Source organism: Mytilus galloprovincialis, chromosome 3 (genome assembly GCF_965363235.1).
Source record: "Mytilus galloprovincialis chromosome 3, xbMytGall1.hap1.1, whole genome shotgun sequence".
Taxonomy (NCBI): Eukaryota; Metazoa; Mollusca; class Bivalvia; order Mytilida; family Mytilidae; genus Mytilus; species Mytilus galloprovincialis.
In genome coordinates this window covers 47,150,117-47,169,255 of record NC_134840.1, presented here as the reverse complement: position 1 = coordinate 47,169,255, position 19,139 = coordinate 47,150,117, and the positions used below count along the sequence as shown (strand labels likewise).

At 33.0% G+C, this 19,139-nt stretch overlaps 1 pseudogene; it reads left to right on the top strand.

Moving 5' to 3' along the window:
- The first annotated feature begins 12,712 nt into the window (after positions 1–12,712).
- Positions 12,713–17,033, top strand: LOC143066266 (mitochondrial nicotinamide adenine dinucleotide transporter SLC25A51-like; annotated as a pseudogene).
- Positions 17,034–19,139: the final 2,106 nt, after the last annotated feature.

Genomic DNA, 19,139 nt, shown 5'->3' with positions numbered 1-19,139 from the left:
TCTCCACAATAACATTAGAATTTGTTTATTTTCTTTATCAGGGATAGGAAATTGTGTATTATTTTTATGATTGTTGCTTTATGTAAGATATAATAAAAAAGACATTGAAACTGGTCATAAGGATAAATATTGGATAAATGGGAGATAGTGATAGAAAAAAAATATGCAACATTAAGAATTTTTACTTTTGTTTTGCCGGAGTGATGAGACTTGATTTTAAAGTATTAGTCAGAATTATACAGAATAAGCTAGTTTCAGAAAAGTTTTTTAATATTTGAAAATATTTTACAAAAGTATTGCTGTACCACATGTTCTCTGTATATCCAAGTTTTATTATTGTTTAAAAAAACAAAAAGAATAATTATGACCATAATAGATGTTACATAACTTGTTTGTTGATATTAAATGTTTTGTTTATACATAAGTATATTTTATGTTAATTTTATTGAAGAATTGAATAAAATCCTAGAGAAACAGCCAAACTATGGTCAGTTACTGACCAGCTCAATGAATATTGATGGCATTGTAGATATGAATAATGATGGCAATGTAGATATACAGTACTAATTTCAATATTTTTGGTCGTATATAGGCTTGGATGTTAAGATGTTACCTTGAGTTAGCTGATATTAACATTTCATACACCTTCATGAAGATTTCCTGCTTTATTGAACACTTTGTCAGGTTTTTTTCGTTTGAATTATTTTAATGAGTGGTATGGACAATAGAATGGGTGGTAGGGTTATATAACATTTAACAACGAATTCAAAATACTATTCATGATTTGGATTTGTATAAAAAATTATATTATTATTTTAAGTAGGTTCATTTCTGTATGCCCGATTTTTTAAGTATAGTTTCAGAAAAAAAAATGTATAATAATGTACATGGAAAATGCCTACAGCTATTTAACTTTTGCCAGAATACACTGTTTTGGGTAAATGATGCAATCATAATTGTTTGTTGCAAACTGTGTGTTAATTGAGAAAAAAAATTGAAATCACTAGTAACATTAATTTTCCTATTATATACAATTGGGTTTTGAACCCCCTCCTTTTTTTTTAACGATCAATACTTTTGGGGACATATTGTTGGAGCCTCCCATTTATCCCTGGATCTGACACCTTACATTCATACAAATTATTAGAAACAGTGTGTTATCTTTTGTACCAAATGTATACCCTGTTGCTTGATCAATAGCTTGTGTTGAACTTGAAAAATGGAAAGAATTTATACTTACCAGCAGATATAATTTTGGATTATCATTATTATAAGTTTATTCTTTCTATGGGTTCTAAAAATGCTTATTTTATATCGAAGATGAAATTTAACTTGTTTTCTTGTACATCATACTTTTGTTCATAATACCATTTATTGTTAAAAAGGTTGTTAATTGTTTAAATGATCCCTGTTACATATCTTTATTTATTTGTAATAAAACACAATTGTTGATCAAAATAAAAGTAATTCATGTACTGATGTTTTGTGTGTGTGTCCATATTTTATAGGTCATAACCTTCTGATTTGATACCCTTAGTTCAATAATATTGAGGGCATACAATACAGTTTTAATCCCATATTTAAATTTTGAAAAAAACTTTGATAAAGACTATTTTTTACCTGATTAAATCAAATATGTAATAAAAAAATATCCCTTTAGTGCTACTTTTTGAGTAAAATGGTCTAAATTTTGTATATTTGCTCAAAATTCGGATTTGTGGCCGTATTTTCCTTTTCGAAAGAAAGACATAATTCTTTTGTTTTAAAAGATAATCAAACCAAATGGCATTTAGGCAGCAACCATTTGATTTTCTGGGGGGGGCTATGGTTTTTTTTTCTGGACAAATTTTTTTTTTTCGCCTGCGGCGAAAAACAATCTATTTTTTTCACGACAAGTCGAAAACAATTTTTTTTCTTTCAATTTTAGCATTACATATAGTGGCAGCTGAGGGTGAAACAAACAATTTTTTTTTCTCAGAATCAAAAACAAATTATTTTTTTCTCCAAAAACTGGAAACAAACTTTTTTTTCCAAAAAAAACCATAGCCCCCCCCAGAAAATCAAATGGTTGCTGCCTTAAAAAGAAAGGGTTCATGAACTCATTTTCAAGTTAAATAAGTTTAAATGATAAAAATCAGTCTAAAACTGAATCTTTTCCTGATAAGTTATAGTTTGATGTGGAGAAAATAACAATTTACGTTAGCAATGTCATTACCTCCCCTGTAACTGTATTGTATACCCTTAAGGGTGTAGTGGATATATTTTGAAAGCAGTGCATTTCTAATTATTTATAAACAGCCTAGGTGGTCTCAATGTCGCTATCTTATCTTTACTGCATGAGGTGGGTTTGATCACTATCTTGTCAACATAAAGATTTGAAAATTTGTAGTTGGTACCTCTCTCTTTCGCACATATCATTAAGGATTAAAAGCACAAAGTAATTTTACAATTTGAAGTTTTCAGAATGTACAAAATAAAAGTTTGTTTATTACATATCAGGATACCAGTGTATTTAACAAAGATCAAACTGTAAACGTTTAAAGATTTGTTGAAGTTTGTCATTGATAAATTTGGTATGAAAGGAAATAAAATTCAGTTAACATTGATTATCTCTTCTTTCCCTCTAAAAAAAACTTTGGACTGTATGTTAAAAGATGTAACATGTATTGTAATATGATTATGGCACTTTGTTAATTTTCTCACAAAGAGATATTTCTTGTTTCTGAATGGAGTGTGATATGAAAATGTGATACAAAATATGTGTTAATTTGGTTGGTTCTTTCTGCAACATGTTACAAAATTGCAACATTTCTATAGGCTATTCAATAGGTCCATAAATTTTGAAGATCACATTTCCCCGTTGGAAAGTGAGATTTGTGATTTCATCAATAATATACAAAACACTCGCATGTTTCATCTGAACAGATTTTTTTCCCGTAAAATTGGGTTGTATTCTGAAGTGTGCAAAAAGCTTGAATATGTCAGATGAAAATAGTAGTCTGGGTTCCTGACACAATCGGGGGAGTATCCATTGTCTGCAGAAAGGGGGTAAAAATATTGGTGAGCATAGATCAGCATACCCCTTTCTTGAAGCTGCCTCTATCAATATTCTTCATACTGTAAGCAGACATATATTTGAGGTGAGGCTTGGGTTATTGAAAAAATTTCACCATGGCAAAGATATTTTTTTGTCAAAAGAGATAAATTTAAGAAAACATGAGAATTGGATATCACTTTGTCACATCTCCCATTACTTGATTTCAATCATTATGATAAATCTGCCATAGGCCCTACAAAACAACAATAGATGTAGAAAGTCTGACTGAGCAGAAGTGACCAGTATTTTTTTTAACAACCTACTGTCCATTTACATCCAAACTGTAATACAACTTCTATAGTTTTGCCCTGACAATTACACCACTTTTTGTGTTTTCATCCTATTATAATTAAAACTATTATTGCGAACCCAATTGAACATTTCCATAGATTCACCTGATAACTACCTGTCCATTTAAACTTTTGGCAGTTCTATTGTCCCATTGAACAAATACAACAGGTATTGTTCTCTGTATAGTTTATTCACTCAGACCTTTAAATTTCTTCTAAGAGAAATCTATCACTCAATGATTAATCTACCAGAGTAAAAAGTTTATCTGCTAAATTGATGGAAATTACTTGTTTCACATAAAAAAAAATGCCTGTGATTTGATGTTTATTAAAATAAATTAAATATTTTTTTCAATCTGTTCAAAATAAATAATAATTTAATCATAAAAAGTTTGTTTTAAAAAAAAAAGTATTGTTCATATGAAAATTTGCATCTTTTAGTTTTTGTTTAGGTATAGAATACTATTAAGAAGACCTTTTAAAATATATCAACATCAACATTTTTAGGTTTTTTTTATCATTTTTTTTTTTGAAATAGGAATAATGTTGATTTTTTTCAGAAATCAACTTTTATTAATGTTTGAATCAGTGTTTACATTCAACAGATTGAAAATATAATACATTCAAACTAATATACAGTTTTTTATAAATAGTAAACATGTTATTTCCATCTAATTTAGCAGTTAATTTTGGGTCCTACTAAAAAGCGCCCGGGAGCGCCCGGGTGAAGAAAAAGCGCCCCGAGAAGAAAATATAGCGCCCGGGGACAGAAAAGGCGCCCGGGGGAAATATATAGATATTTTATTGGCATGAGACAACTTTGTTAAGTTATGGACATTAATTTTTTTTTTATTTTAGACAAGTAATTTGCAAATTCAGATAATAGAAATTTGTAATAAAGCACAAAAACAAGAATGAATATTTCAATTTTAACAATAATATATGAATACTATTTTGAAAGACGGATAATAATGGATCACAGTTTATGCGGAAGATTTATAACATGTAAGACATCAAAAGAAATGTTTTTCAAAAACGATATCAAAATGAAAAATGTATAAGACAACTCAAATTTCCGCACAGATATATATTAATTTAATCAAAATTAAAAGTTAAAAGAGGTACGCATAATAAATCAGCAAAAAAAGTAGTACCTTAGTTAAAACAAGGAGGTAAAAAGTAGGTGTTTGGTTTGAATTTTAAGTCTAAGCATTAAAACCCTGATAACCATAGCCATTGAAACAAGTTTAGTTTTATAAAAAGATATATTAAATCTATCTCAGCATCTGTATAAAAAAGGGTTCACCATCCAGTTACGAAAATTTATGACCTCAGACATCGAATATTTTTAGTAACAAAATATATATTTTGATCGAGTACAATGTCTTTCATGATTCTTCTATATACTCATATTTATATTTATTTACTTACTTATATACAATTTTGAAATCTAAAATGTAAAAGTACAACAACACTTTAGATGTAGCATCGTACATATCCACATTTATATTAAGGACAAAACAAGCAATGATTAGTTATTTTTTAAGGAAAAAAAATATTGTTATAAAATATTATTATTTTCTTCTCCCTGGCGCTAATTTTCTTCTCCAGGTGCTAAATTTCCTTCTCCGGGCGCTTTTTCTTTTCCCCAGGTGCTTTTTCTTTTCCCGGTCGCTCCTGGGCACTTTTTAGTAGGACCGTTAATTTTTAGGCAGTTAATATAATTAAGCTGCCTTATGCAAGCACCCTGGATTTTGGTTCCCCCTGGGAATTTTTGAAAAAGTGCCATTGCTTTGATCTGGCAGGTCTGGTAGATTCTTTATAACTAATTAGACATTTTTTTCACACTTTTTGTTATGAAAAACAATAAATATATTAATAGTCCGTTTTCTGCTATCTGGTTGTTTTGTATTTTTTGGCACATTCCCCTTTTCCATTTTTGGGTGCCTTGTATGATTTTGTCTAGTATCCTGATATTACAAGATTATTACATGGCATTTTTCAGTTGTATTATCATCCCAAGGTTCAATTTCAGCCCAAGAGCTTAAGGCTCGAGGGCTGATATTGACCTAGGGCTGAAATACATCCGATATGAAAAATGAAAAATGACATATTATGATCTTTTTATTGTTCTGTAGATGTATTTTGCGTCGTGAAAAAAAACCTGATCAGTATTATATTTGAATAAAATGTGAATCTTTGTGTGTAACATTTGTATAACTGCAACACCTGAGATCACCCCCAATTTTTGGCGGAGTTTGTGTTGCTCATTCATTATTTTTCTATGTTGTGTTTTGTGTACTATTGTTTATTTGTTGGTCTTTCTTTTCAGTCATGGCTTTGACAACAGTTTATTTTCGACTTATGAGTTAAAATGTCATTTTGGTATATTTCGCCTCTCTTGTAGTGTTCTGTAGATGTGCAGTTTGCGTCTTGATCAGTTCTTTATTTTGATTACAGTGAGTTGCTTATAGGTGTTACTGTAAAACTTTACCTATAGCTCAACCTGTTTTTAAAATTGACAATACAATAGGGACATTTAAATTGACCAGTTGGTATTGTTAGATTTAAATCTACCTTGATGCTACCTGTAAAAAAATTTATTCACCTAAACCAAAAGTTTGGCATGCTTTTTTCCTGAACTTTTTCTTACCTAGGATTATTCTATTGAGAGATTTTTATTTTACTGTCATTCAAAATATTAGGAGTTATCAAGCCAAACAAGAATGACTATATCATATATGTTATTTTCTTGCAGTTTATTTAAAATTGCATGGCCTAAAATGCACTACATTTCATCTTAATGTTTGCATAGCCACTACTAGCAGTGTTTAATACCCTAAATAATCCAGTCGTAATATTTCACTCACTTTATGAAACATCAAAATCATATTTGAATAAACAATTTCATTTATTTTTTTACACTGATATTTGACATCTCATCCAGAATTCCAAAGTTTTTAAATAATTCCCAATTTTATTCATTTTTCACTACTTCACTAGATTTTTTTCTAAATCCATAGTATAAATTCTGATTAACTTCCCATGATATACATCCTAATTTAACAGGTGCAGAATCTATACATAATTCAGAATCTTGTAAAAAAAATTTGTCATTGTCATTACTATATTCCAAATAGTTATCCTCACTTTACAAATATTTTGTAATATTTTATTTATATTTTTACTATATATCACTTGATTTTTCTATATCCACAGTAAACATTTTATTTCATTTCCTATTATAAATTTCCAAATCAAACAATATTTGATCCAGAATTTTATAATGACTATTTCCAATTTCACATTCACTTAAAACATTTCCCCACGTTAGGAATATTTTAGAATATTTTACTTTCATTTTTCACTTTATCACTAGATTAGACTATATCCACTGCATTAATTCAACATTTTATTTCATTTCCAAGATCCCATTTAAATGGTAAATCATCTTAAGTTTGTAATAGATCCCAAATTAATAATGAATGTTTTTAAAATCACATTTAAAGCCACAGAAACATGTTGGATGAACTCACACTATATCTCCTACTTGAATTCCAGTTTTGAAATTTTTTAATCTTTAACATAACTAAATCCCATCGTATGAAAATTTGAATTTCCTTGAGCAAACACAGCATTTTATGCACAAAAGTCCCACTAATATTATGATAGATTTCAAAGAAAAAACACAGCAAGGTATACTCCAAACTTATTTTCAAATTTTACATGTACAACATCATATGTAAGCCCCACAAAACAGTTTGAATGAATTATTTCCTCCTTGATGTCCTTCATGACAATAAAATTTTGAAAAAAACACATCACATTTTAAGAAGCAAAATTGCTATAAAAAATCTAAGAAGTGAATTCAAATAAAATAAATCCAATATTGTATGCACAATGACACCAAAAGATTTCAAACATTGCAAATAATAATCCAAAATGAGAATCTTGAAGGGACATGTGAAGAAATGAACAACATATCCATCTGAAAATTTACACTGTAAACACCTGAACAGCTATTTCTTGTTTCACTGGCAGCTGGACAATACTATATATAAGGGTTAGAATTTTAAAGAAGCATTTAGTGTGTAAAAACAGTTTAATTTTCAAACATAGTAATACATATTTAATTTAATCTTTTACTGATTTAGAATTTTAGGTAAAAAATAGATAAATTATATATATCAGGGATTTAAAACAATGAAAACCAAAACTATTTTCTTCCCTATCAATTTTTTAATAGAATAATCCTAGGTAAGAAAAAGTTCAGGAAAAAAGCATGCTGAAACTTTGGGTTAGGTGAATAAAATTTTTTACAGGTAGCATCAAGGTAGATTTAAATCTAACAATACCAACTGGTCAATTTAAATGTCCCTATTGTGTTGTCAATTTTAAAAACAGGTTGAGCTATAGGTAAAGTTTTACAGTAACACCTATAAGCAACTCACTGTAATGTGAATTAATCTTTGTGTGTAACATTTATACCTCCAGTATTTATATCAGTTTGTGCTGTCGATTGTAATTTATGAGTTTACAATATGTGAGGTTCAGTAGTTGTTTTTCTTCAAGGGTCTCCCTTATACTACATTTGTTTCATAATGAAAACAACCTGAAAATTGTGCTGTAAAACAAAGTTGATTTTTGATATAAGAGAGCCTAACTGATGAGATTTATGGTTTTACCATATTTTGCAAACATCTATCAAACTTCGATTTCATTTAGATTAGGGGCTTGACACAATCTTAAACTTTACACGTTAATGTATAAACTTGCATCGAAAACCTGAATAAACACTGCGAAATAGTTTGAATTTGAAAGAGAATGCAAAGCCTAACTTCTTAAAGAATTTTTGTTTTTGTTATGAATGATCATCTTTACGAGGGGTTACATAATTTGTTTTCCTAAATGTTTCAAACTTGTGGTGGTGCCATCTTTATGCATATAATTATAAGTGTTAAATATATGGCCAGAAATATGACATAATGATGCTACTGACTCAAAGCGCCATTACCGATACTTCAAATTTTAGTGCGGATTGTAAAAGTTTTGCAAACTGTGAAAGTTAAACAAAAACTTCAAGGGAAATAAGCTTTGCGTGGCTTTCTTATCGTTTCCCTAAAGTTTAACGAAATATCTAATGAAGTGATCCTTTTTTTACCGTTTATGTTGCACTGTTACACAACTGTCCAAGGTAAGGAGGCAGGTTAGAGGCTTACAAACATGTGAAACCCATCACATTCTGTATGTGCTGTCCCAAGTCAGGATTCTGTTGTTCGTTGGTTGTTGTTTCTTGTCTGCCATAAACAAAATTAGTTATATTGTTTTATCACAAATCAGGGCTGGCCGTTGGTTTTCTGGTTAGAGATTATTCACATGTTCGGGATCTTTATATATAGCTTATGCTGAACACGCGTACACACGCTAAAATGTCTCGCCAGCTTTTTTAGAATAATTTTTTTCTTATAATAATGCGTTTAAGGTCAAACAACCCATGCTGGACGGACCCGTTTACCTTACAATCATTCGAGACACCAAATATAATTGACCTATAATTGCTTTATATATCTGATTGGCTGACAAACCAATGAAAAATTAACATCAACTAAAATCCTTGCACATGAGGTCAAGGTAAGATGAACCCTGCCAGACAGACATCGTCAGTGGCGGATCCAGAACTTTTCAATAGGGTGCCCGCTGACTGACCTAAGGGGGGCGCTCTCCCTTCTTGGCATGCTTCCGACGGCAAAGATTTCCTATATTATCAGCAAAATTTTCCGCACCACAGGGGTGGGGGCGGGGCCCCAGCCAACACCTATCCCCCTGGAACCGCCTATGATCATTTCTCCTAACAATCATTCTCATGCCAAACATTGTATTTTCTACAGATTTTCTCTGCTTGAAAACAAAAAAAAGTCATTTGTTAAAAGAAATTCCAATATATCGTACATCATCATCGCAGTTTGATTAAAAAGCTAAGTAAGACAAGAAAATCAAAAAAATGTGTTACAAAAAAATTTATTTTATTCTTACAATCAAACAGCTTAACTATTTTGACAATTCTCTGGACGATTTACTTGAGTTTATAATTTGGTAAAAAAAATCAGAAATTCGCCAATATCCGAACAAAGGTGACGCCACTGGCATCTGGTAACTCAGTGGTCCAACCCCCGGATATAATATAAAATATAAATTAATATGTTCTGATTATATGCTCTATGGTGTTATTGTTAAAATGTAAAAAAAATGTTCGAGTTATCCCTCTTTGTACATAACAAGTCAACTGACTTACTAGTATGATTATATTAATTTTATGATGAATCATTCCCTATCAGACAGTTGTTAGAATGGATGGATGAAAGTAGTATATCATATTTCTCTCTATGTTATCATTAATATGCCTGATTTTTTCTCACACTAAGAACCTTTAGTTAGTCTGTATATAATTCTTTCTAGAGTTGTTTTTTTTTATCACAGACCCTATTAATGATTCCCTTTTGGCCCCAATATTTTGTTCTTATGTAAACACATTTCTTCACAGGACAAGGTTTGTTATTCTTTATTTTATTGGGTTTTTTTTTGGTTTGAAAAGTTTTAAGGATTATTTTAGATTTTGGCAAAACATTGTTATTCTACAAATTCTGACCACAAACAATTGGTGGCAACTAAGAATGTCATTCTGTATATTATGCTATGATACTCAATAAATTAATCACATAAAACAGTGACTAGTAGGGTGAACTTTTGCAGATAGATATAGCAAGGATTTGTATAGTACTTCTTACTATAGAAATCCTTGGATATGGCAAAATCATTGATATGGACAGACTAAGATAATGGTATGTATATCATATCAGTAGTTCATAAGGACTTTAAAATTACTTACATCTTTCTTTAAACTTGGTAGACAATAACATTTAAAAGTCTATTTCCCAATTAAAAATCTATTTCTGTGCAAAGAATATTATCTAGTGGAAGATAAATTAATATAACAATTCTGATTATATATAATACAGTCAGGTCTGCATTCAATTCAATGTAATTTTCCAGATAAATAATCATATAAATACTTATTTTGCAAATTTTAGACTTCATGTATTTTTAGAACTTAATTAACTCAAAGTATTGAACTTCTTCATCTCAACAGATAGACAAATGAATCATATTTTCAAGATATTTGTTACCTTTTTTTAACCTCATTTAAAGATTTCATATGTGGCTCCACCCCTTGCCTATTAAAATTATGGTGAAAAGTTAAAGATAGGGTACATGAGGAATATTCTAACATAAATATTTGTTGGTGTCACTGAGGGTGGCCACTGTTCATTTTTTTCAAATAGTGGTCAGATATTTTGCAAAATTACAACAAAAACCAGTTTTAGTGAATCTATTTAAATCTTCTTTAACTGAAATAATTAAACATTTTAACATATGCCTTCTTCAAATTATCAAAACATTTGAAAATGTTTAGATGTTGGGTAAAAAATTGGGAGTTTTAATAAAAACATAAAAAAATCAGATTGATATACAATGTACTGTGTAAATATTCACTGCAAAAAACTGAGTAAATCTATAAGTAAAATATTGAAAAAGCAAAAATCATATTTTCTAAATTTGGTTAGACATTTCATCTCTTTCATCATAAGTATTAAACTGCAGTAGACACAGAGATTTGTCTCGCCCTTATGTTATTAAGTATACTGCAAATGTTTAGATAGAAATGCAATCTTTTAACGCGTCAACTATGCAGAACATACAAGGTAACTGCTAGTACTCTAAGATCTGTACTTAGTGTCTTTTTGTTGTTGTACCCTGCCTGTCGTCCACTTTGATAAGTATTTTTATTTCAGTATCCATCTGATGAGTAAAGCCTTTTTCAACTGATTTTTATAGTTTGTTCATATGTTGTACGGATACACCACTGTCCCAGTTTAGGAGGAGGGTTGTGATCCTGTTCATATGTTGTACGGATACACCACTGGCCCAGTTTATGAGGACGTTGCGATCCTGTTCATATGTTGTACGGATACACCACTAGCCCAGTTTAGGAGGAGGGTTGTGATCCTGTTCATATGTTGTACGGATACACCACTAGCCCAGTTTAGGAGGAGGGTTGTGATCCTGTTCATATGTTGCATGGATACACCACTGGCCCAGTTTATGAGGACGTTGAGATCCTGTTCATATGTTGTACGGATACACCACTAGCCCAGTTTAGGAGGAGGGTTGTGATCCTGTTCATATGTTGTACGGATACACCTCTAGCCCAGTTTAGGAGGAGGGTTGTGATCCTGTTCATATGTTGTACGGATACATCACTAGCCCAGTTTAGGAGGAGGGTTGTGATCCTGTTCATATGTTGTACGGATACATCACTAGCCCAGTTTAGGAGGAGGGTTGTGATCCTGTTCCTATGTTGTACGGATACACCACTAGCCCAGTTTAGGAGGAGTGCTAGCATGTCTGACTTTGCCATATTCTGTATGTTTGCACGTCCCAAGTCAGGAGCCTGTAATTCAGTGGTTGTCATTATTTGATGTGTTACATATTTGTCTTCCCTTCATTTTTTGTACATAAATTAGGCCATTAGTTTTCTTGTTATTGTTTTACATAAATTGTCATTTTCAGGGCCTTTTATAGCCAACTATGTGGTATGAGTTTTGCTCATTGTTGAAGGTCATAAAGCGACCTATAGCTGTTATTTTCTGTGTCATTTGGTCTCTTGTGGACTGGAGAGTTGTCTCATTGGCAATCATACCCCATCTTCATTTTTTTACATGACTGAAGGTGCAGGGCCAAATAACCTCTTTGAAAATTGCAAATGCCAATACAACTGCATAGTTAATACCATTGACTTCTCATATGTAAGTTCCCTTTAAACTGACAAACACAAACTTTACCATCTAAACAATGCAAAAGTCAATAAACTATGGGTGGCAGGGTCATATAATAGGGAATGCTATTACAATTGCATACTAAATATCATTGACTTAGCATTATTGGTTACTGTAAATTCAGAAATTATTGCGAGGTTTTTATTCTTGCAAAAATGGGACAGAGTTGTAAAATTAAATAATTTAAACTTGCATTTTGAAATATTTTTTTATGACTTAGACAGGTTTTATATCAGTTTATATCAAAATTATTATAACATGCATTATCTGTAATAAATACAAATGGATAAGGAACAATTTTAATCTTTCCTTTACCCATTTCAGATTTTGAGAAGAAGCCAGATATTGCAGGATGTTAATCATTGAGAATATGCCTGACTGTCAAATGAATGGTGTATATAATCCAATTATTAAGTAACCATGGTAACAGGATGAAGAACCACAATATGGAAGAAATGTTACAAAGACCTGGAAATATTTCTCAGAAGGAAATGTCAACCTACATCCAAAACAGAAACACAAAAAATTACGAAGAATTCATTTGTGGATGGGGAGCAGCCTTTGTAAATATTGGGTTTACATTCCCCATTAATAAAGTCATGTTTCGACAGCAGTTACATGGTGTGAGAGTTTGTAAGGCAGCAACCATTTGATTTTCTGGGGGGGGGGCTATGGTTTTTTTTGGAAAAAAAAGTTTGTTTCTAGTTTTTGGAGAAAAAAATAATTTGTTTTTGATTCTGAGAAAAAAAAATTGTTTGTTTCACCCTCAGCTGCCACTATATGTAATGCTTAAATTGAAAGAAAAAAATTTTTTTCGACTTGTAGCGAAAAAAATAGATTGTTTTTCGCCGCAGGCGAAAAAAAAAATTGTCCAGAAAAAAAAACCATAGCCCCCCCCAGAAAATCAAATGGTTGCTGCCTAAGGCTGTGGGACAGCTACAAAAAGAAGGCATGCGTCATTTGTATCGGGGATTATTGGCTCCTCTGCTTCAGAAAACTACCTCACTTTCGCTTATGTTTGGATCCTATTATAAAATTCAACATCATTTGACAGTTGAACATCCATCTTTACCGCTTCATGGAGTTCGTATATTTTCAGCTTTAACTGCAGTAACTTTAGAAGCAGTGTTATGTCCCTTTGAAAGAATTCAAGTTTTAATGCAAGATCGTCAGTACAAAGATCATTTTGACAATACCGCTCATGCTTTTAAAGAAGTACGTAAATATGGATTCAGGGAATATTATCGTGGATTATCTGCAGTCTTACTAAGAAATGGACCAAGCAATGTTCCGTTTTTCTTGTTTAGAGATTAAGCCATGGAAAATTTGCCAAGTTCAGAATCCCAAGCTGATAGAATTTCTCAGGACTTTTTCTGTGGTGCTGTTTTAGGTGCAACTTTAAGTACTATATTTTACCCCGTCAATGTAGTGAAGGTTAAAATGCAATGTAAACTTCTTCTTCTTCTTCTTCCAATACAGTGCAGTCCTCTTGTTGAGTATTATCGCACTATTGCCCATGCTGGGTGTGACAACAAAGGTGCAAGAAAATATTTACAGGTGCAAGTCACGGGCGGATTTAGGCGGGGGCGTGGCGGGCGTGCGCCCCCCCCCCTAAAATTTGCAAAGCATGGGTTGTCCGCACGTAATAAGTATCCGAAGAGACGACGAAAGCTAGCCTAATGTCGTCGCATTCAATCTGTTTTAACATTCAAACAAGTATTACTATATAAAACAGTAATTTAACAGAATTATTTAACGTGATTACTAATCAACTGACCTATTGTTTATTTAAGTTCTATAAACATGTAACACTTCAAAGGAAGGTGTCAAACGCGGTACTGCGTTTGATGACAAATATCATAGGCTTTCAGCAGTTAGAATAAAACAATTGTGACATTGTAGTTGCAGTTTTAAGAATAAAAGAATTGTGACATTGTAGTTGCAGTTTTAAGAATAAAAGAATTGTGACATTGTAGTTGCAGTTTTAAGAATAAAAGAATTGTGACATTGTAGTTGCAGTTTTAAGAATAAAACAATTGTGACATTGTAGTTGCAGTTTTAATAAACAATTTCTTTGATAATTGAAGTTCAAAAACATCCCTACATCTGACACTTTCCCACGAAGAAGGTGGAAGTGCCCTACCCGCTATTTGGGTTATTTCATCCTGGCAAGACCAAGAAAGCAGTCTAAATTAGATTCTTTCTTAAGGAAATATAAAGATTATGGTTCAAGCGAGAGGTTAGTTTGTTAATTTGACTCATTATTTAATATCTTTGTGACAATATATGATTCTCACTTGCAACATATAAATTTTGCCGAAGCATGCATAAACGGTCAAGGAGCAAACCCGTAGGTACTACAGTATTACATGGGATCCCAAGAAAATAAGCACAATTTTTTAAGGATCTCATTTTGATTTTAGTGGTTAGCGGCCAATTTTTTTTTACAGAATTGAAAAGTCTAGCACGACCTCCGAAAATAGAACAAAAATAAAAACACGTATTATGAATTGACAAATAAATTGTACCAGTAATAATTTTCGTTTTCAAAATCTTATATTGGTCAGATGAAAAATCGTCATTTGCTTCGTCTCACTTTGCGTCTGTCGGTCCGCCTGTCTATCTGTCAACTCTTCACATTATGGTTAATGTAGATTGTCATTAAAATTATGCGGTTTTAGATTGAAACTTTAATTTCTCGCTCATTTTACCACAAATGTTTCTCGCCACACTTCGCTTGGCAAGATATCTATCTACATTGCACTCACTCTAGAAGAATATTTCAATAACTTTGATTATTTTAACCTCAAAAAAATTTTCGCCTCGCTCCGCTCGGGGAAATTTTATTCTGCGCCCCCCCCTAACGTCTAATCCTGCATCCGCCCCTGCAAGTTAAAAACAGTCTGATGGTGCGATTATGGGATACTGCAGCTCAGTACCCCCTGCTTGAAAGCATCTAGTGAGGTACTGTCCACCAAAGGTTGTGGGAGGCTGTTCCATATCCTTATGCTGTCTGGGAAGAAGGAATGCCTGTAAGTTGAAGTTCTGGCATACGGTACGAGAAATCGTGTTGTGTGTCCTCTTGCTACGGATGATGTAGTATGTAGCTCTTGCGTTGGTATTGCTACGAGGCCATTTACAATCCTGTACATCATTACTGCTTTGCAGTTGGCCCTCCTCTCGGCTAGTGGTTACCATTGTAGAGTTTTTAGCATTGATGTTACACTGCTGGTTTGTTGGTAGTTGTTCAATACAAACCGGGCTGATCTTCTTTGCACACTTTCTAATTTCTGTATGTTAACAGTGGCGGATCCAGAAATTTTCATAAGTGGGGGCCCACTGACTGACCTAAGAGGGGGCCCGCTCCAGTCACGCTTCAGTGATTCCCTATATAAGCAACCAAATTTTTTCCCAAAAAGGGGGGCCCGGGCCCCCTGGGCCCCCCCTCTAAATCCGCCTCTGGTTAAGGTTGGTGAACGGGTCCCAGACTGAGCATGCATACTCAAGCAATGGTCTTACTAGCGTTGTGTAGCATACAGCTTTTGTTTTTTGGGGACAGTGCTGAAGATTTCTTTGGATGAAGGCCCTGGTTGAATTAGCCTTTTTAGCTATACTCTCTATGTGAGTATTCCAATTAATAGTTTTGTGGATTGTGACGCCTAGATATTTTGTTGAGTCAACCAGTTCTAAACTGTGCCCATGAATGTTGTAGCTTGTTAGATGTGGTTTGCGCTTGTTGGTAACGCGTAGCAGTTGGCATTTGCTGGGCTGGAATTCCATTTGCCAATCAGATTCCCATCTGAGCAAGTTGTTCATGTCTTCTTGTAGTAACTTCGAGTCTGCATCATTTTGGATCCTTCTGTACAGTACGCAGTCATCAGCAAATAGACGGACTGTTGATGACTGAACATAGTCTGGTAGGTCGTTGATGAATAGAAGGAACATGAGTGGTCCAAGTACGCTCCCCTGTGGTACCCCTGATTGGACTGGTGCAGTGTGAGATGTTTTACTTTCCACAACGACTCTCTGATTTCTGGAGCTTAGGAAGTCCCTGATCCATTGGAGTGTTGGCCCGTTTATACCATAGTACTCTGCTTTGTACAAAAGTCTCTCGTGAGGGACTTTATCGAATGCCTTGGAAAAATCAAGCAAGATAAGGTCAATTTGTTCACCGAGATCTATGTTTTTAGCCAGGTCCTGTATTGTAAGGATAAGTTGTGACTCGCAGGAACGGTTCTTTCTGAAACCATGTTGAGCGTCGTTTAGGATGCCGTGGATATCGAGATGTTTTGCAATACTACTGCATATTATGTGCTCTAGGATCTTGCATGTGACAACAGTCAATGAAACTGGGCGGTAGTTACTGGCACGTGATTTATCTCCTTTCTTAAAAATTGGAACCACAAAGGCTTCTTTCCATTCAGGTGGTATGGTGCCTTGATGGAGTTTAGTATGACCTCCATTATCACTGAACTAGTATACATATTTGTTAAAAGGCGAGCAGAGGGACACCTCTGGGTGCCGAAGTTTCTCGCTACATTGAAGACCCATTGGTGGCCTTCGGCTGTTGTCTGCTCTATGGTCGGGTTGTTGTCGCTCTGAAAGATTCCCCATTTCCATTCTGAATTTTATTGTTATTTTTACACTATCATAACTCAAAAATAAAACAATGGTGTTCATGACTGTCAGGATTCAATGTTTATCATGTTCATCTTGATGTTTTGGTTGATTTTTATTTTAAATTTCAGGTAATTTAAGCACAGGTTGACATATGCCAATCAGATTATGAATATACATTTTTACAGGTAAATCTGTTCTGTGGATTATATTTGTGGCATACCAAGATTCATTGATTTCTTGGGTATAGGTAAGAAAAACAAAGAACACATTATCTAAAGGTTTCTATATCAACCTTTTATAGCTGACTATGCGGTATGGGCTTTGCTCATTGTTGAAGGCCGTACAGTGACCTATAGTTGTTGACGTCTGTGTCATTTTGGTCTTTTGTGGATAGTTGTCTCATTGGCAATCATACCACATCTTCTTTTTTTATATTTGGTTTACTTTTACAATTTGTGACTTGGATGAAGAGTTGGCACTCGTACCACATCTTCTTATATTTATTTGGCAAATTCACTAAAACAAATATCCAGGAAAATACAAGTTTTCCTGAATCCATGAAAATTTGCATCAATACAAAAATTAATGAATCCACAGTATGCCAAAACCATTTGCATAGAAAGTTATATTAAGAACATTGCTTGTTCTAAAATGTCTCTTTTTTAATATTTTTTTGTATGAAATGTTAGATGACTATGTCCTCAATTATGGCAGCTGAAAAGTGTTCAGCTGTTAAAAAATTTATAGCTGACTATGAGGTATGGGCTTTGCTTATTATTGAAGGCCGTACGGTGACCTATAGTTGTTAATTCTGTGTCATTTTGGTCTCTTGAGGACAGTTGTCTCATTTGCAATCTTACCACATCTTCTTTTTTATAAAACATTACATAGAAATCTCAAGACTTCAAGCTACATAAAAAACTTTTGTCAATTATCTTGAAAAAATCCTATACTATAGATAGAGCAAACATTACATTAAAACTGTCAAAGAACTTACAGAAGCTAGGAGATATTGCCCTTAAATGATGAATGTAAACCCCCCCTCCCCCCCCCCCCCCCCCCCCCCAAAAGCTCAATTTTGTATATTGTCTAGAAAACTCTAAAAGATAGATATGAACTTTTAAATGTAAAAATAATCTACAAATTAGGTCTGTAAGAAGCCTGTAATTCAGTAATTCAGTCGTTGTAAATAAGGTTCATGTCTGTCATCATGTTTTGGTTTTTTTTATTTGTATTAATATTGTAAAGAATAAGCCTGTTAGTTTTCTTGTTTCACATTTTTTATGCATGAGTTTTTAACCGGATTTTTGTGACAAAAATGTCGGTTATTGATTTGGGGATGTACGGCGGGCGGGCGGCAATCAAATGTTGTCCGTGCATTAACTCATGAACCGTTCAATCAAAGCTTGTAAAATTTTAATATGTTGTTACTAACAACTAAATGAAGGTCAAGTTCAATAATGGCGATTTTGACTTTTACCGTTCAGGAGTTATGGTTCTTGAAAGATTGAAAAATGAAGTTTCCAGTCGTGTCCGTGCATTTACGCATGAACTGTTCTACTAAAGCTTCCCAAATTTTAATATGTTGTTAATGATGACAAAATGGAGGTCATGTTTAATAATGACGATTTTGACTTTTACTGTTCAGGAGTTATGGTTCTTGAAAGATTGAAAAATGGAGTTTCCAGTCGTGTCCGTGCATTTACGCATGAACTGTTCTACCAAAGCTTCCCACATTTTAATATGTTGTTACTGATGACAAAATAGAGGTCAAGTTCAATAAAGACGATTTTGACTTTTACCGTTCAGGAGTTATGGTTCTTGAAAGATTGAAAAATGGTGTTTCCAGTCGTGTCCATGCATTTTCTCACGAACCATTCAACCAAAGCTTTTGAATTTTTTATATGTTGTTACTGATGGCAAAATAGAGGTCAAGTTCAATAATGACGATTTTGACTTTTACCGTTCAGGAGTTATGGTTCTTGAAAGATTGTAAAATGGCGTTTCCATTCACGTTGTTGCATTTATACTCATGAACCATTCAATCTAAGCTTTTCAAATTTTAATATGTTGATACTGATGACAAAATGGAGGTCAAATTTGATATTGACGATTTTCACTTTCACCATTCATCAGTAATGGTTCTTGTGATATTGCCAGGACACAAATAAATATTAATAAATCCGGTTTGCTGTCGTTGTGACAGCCTCTGGTTAATAGCTGTATTTACTGAATGGT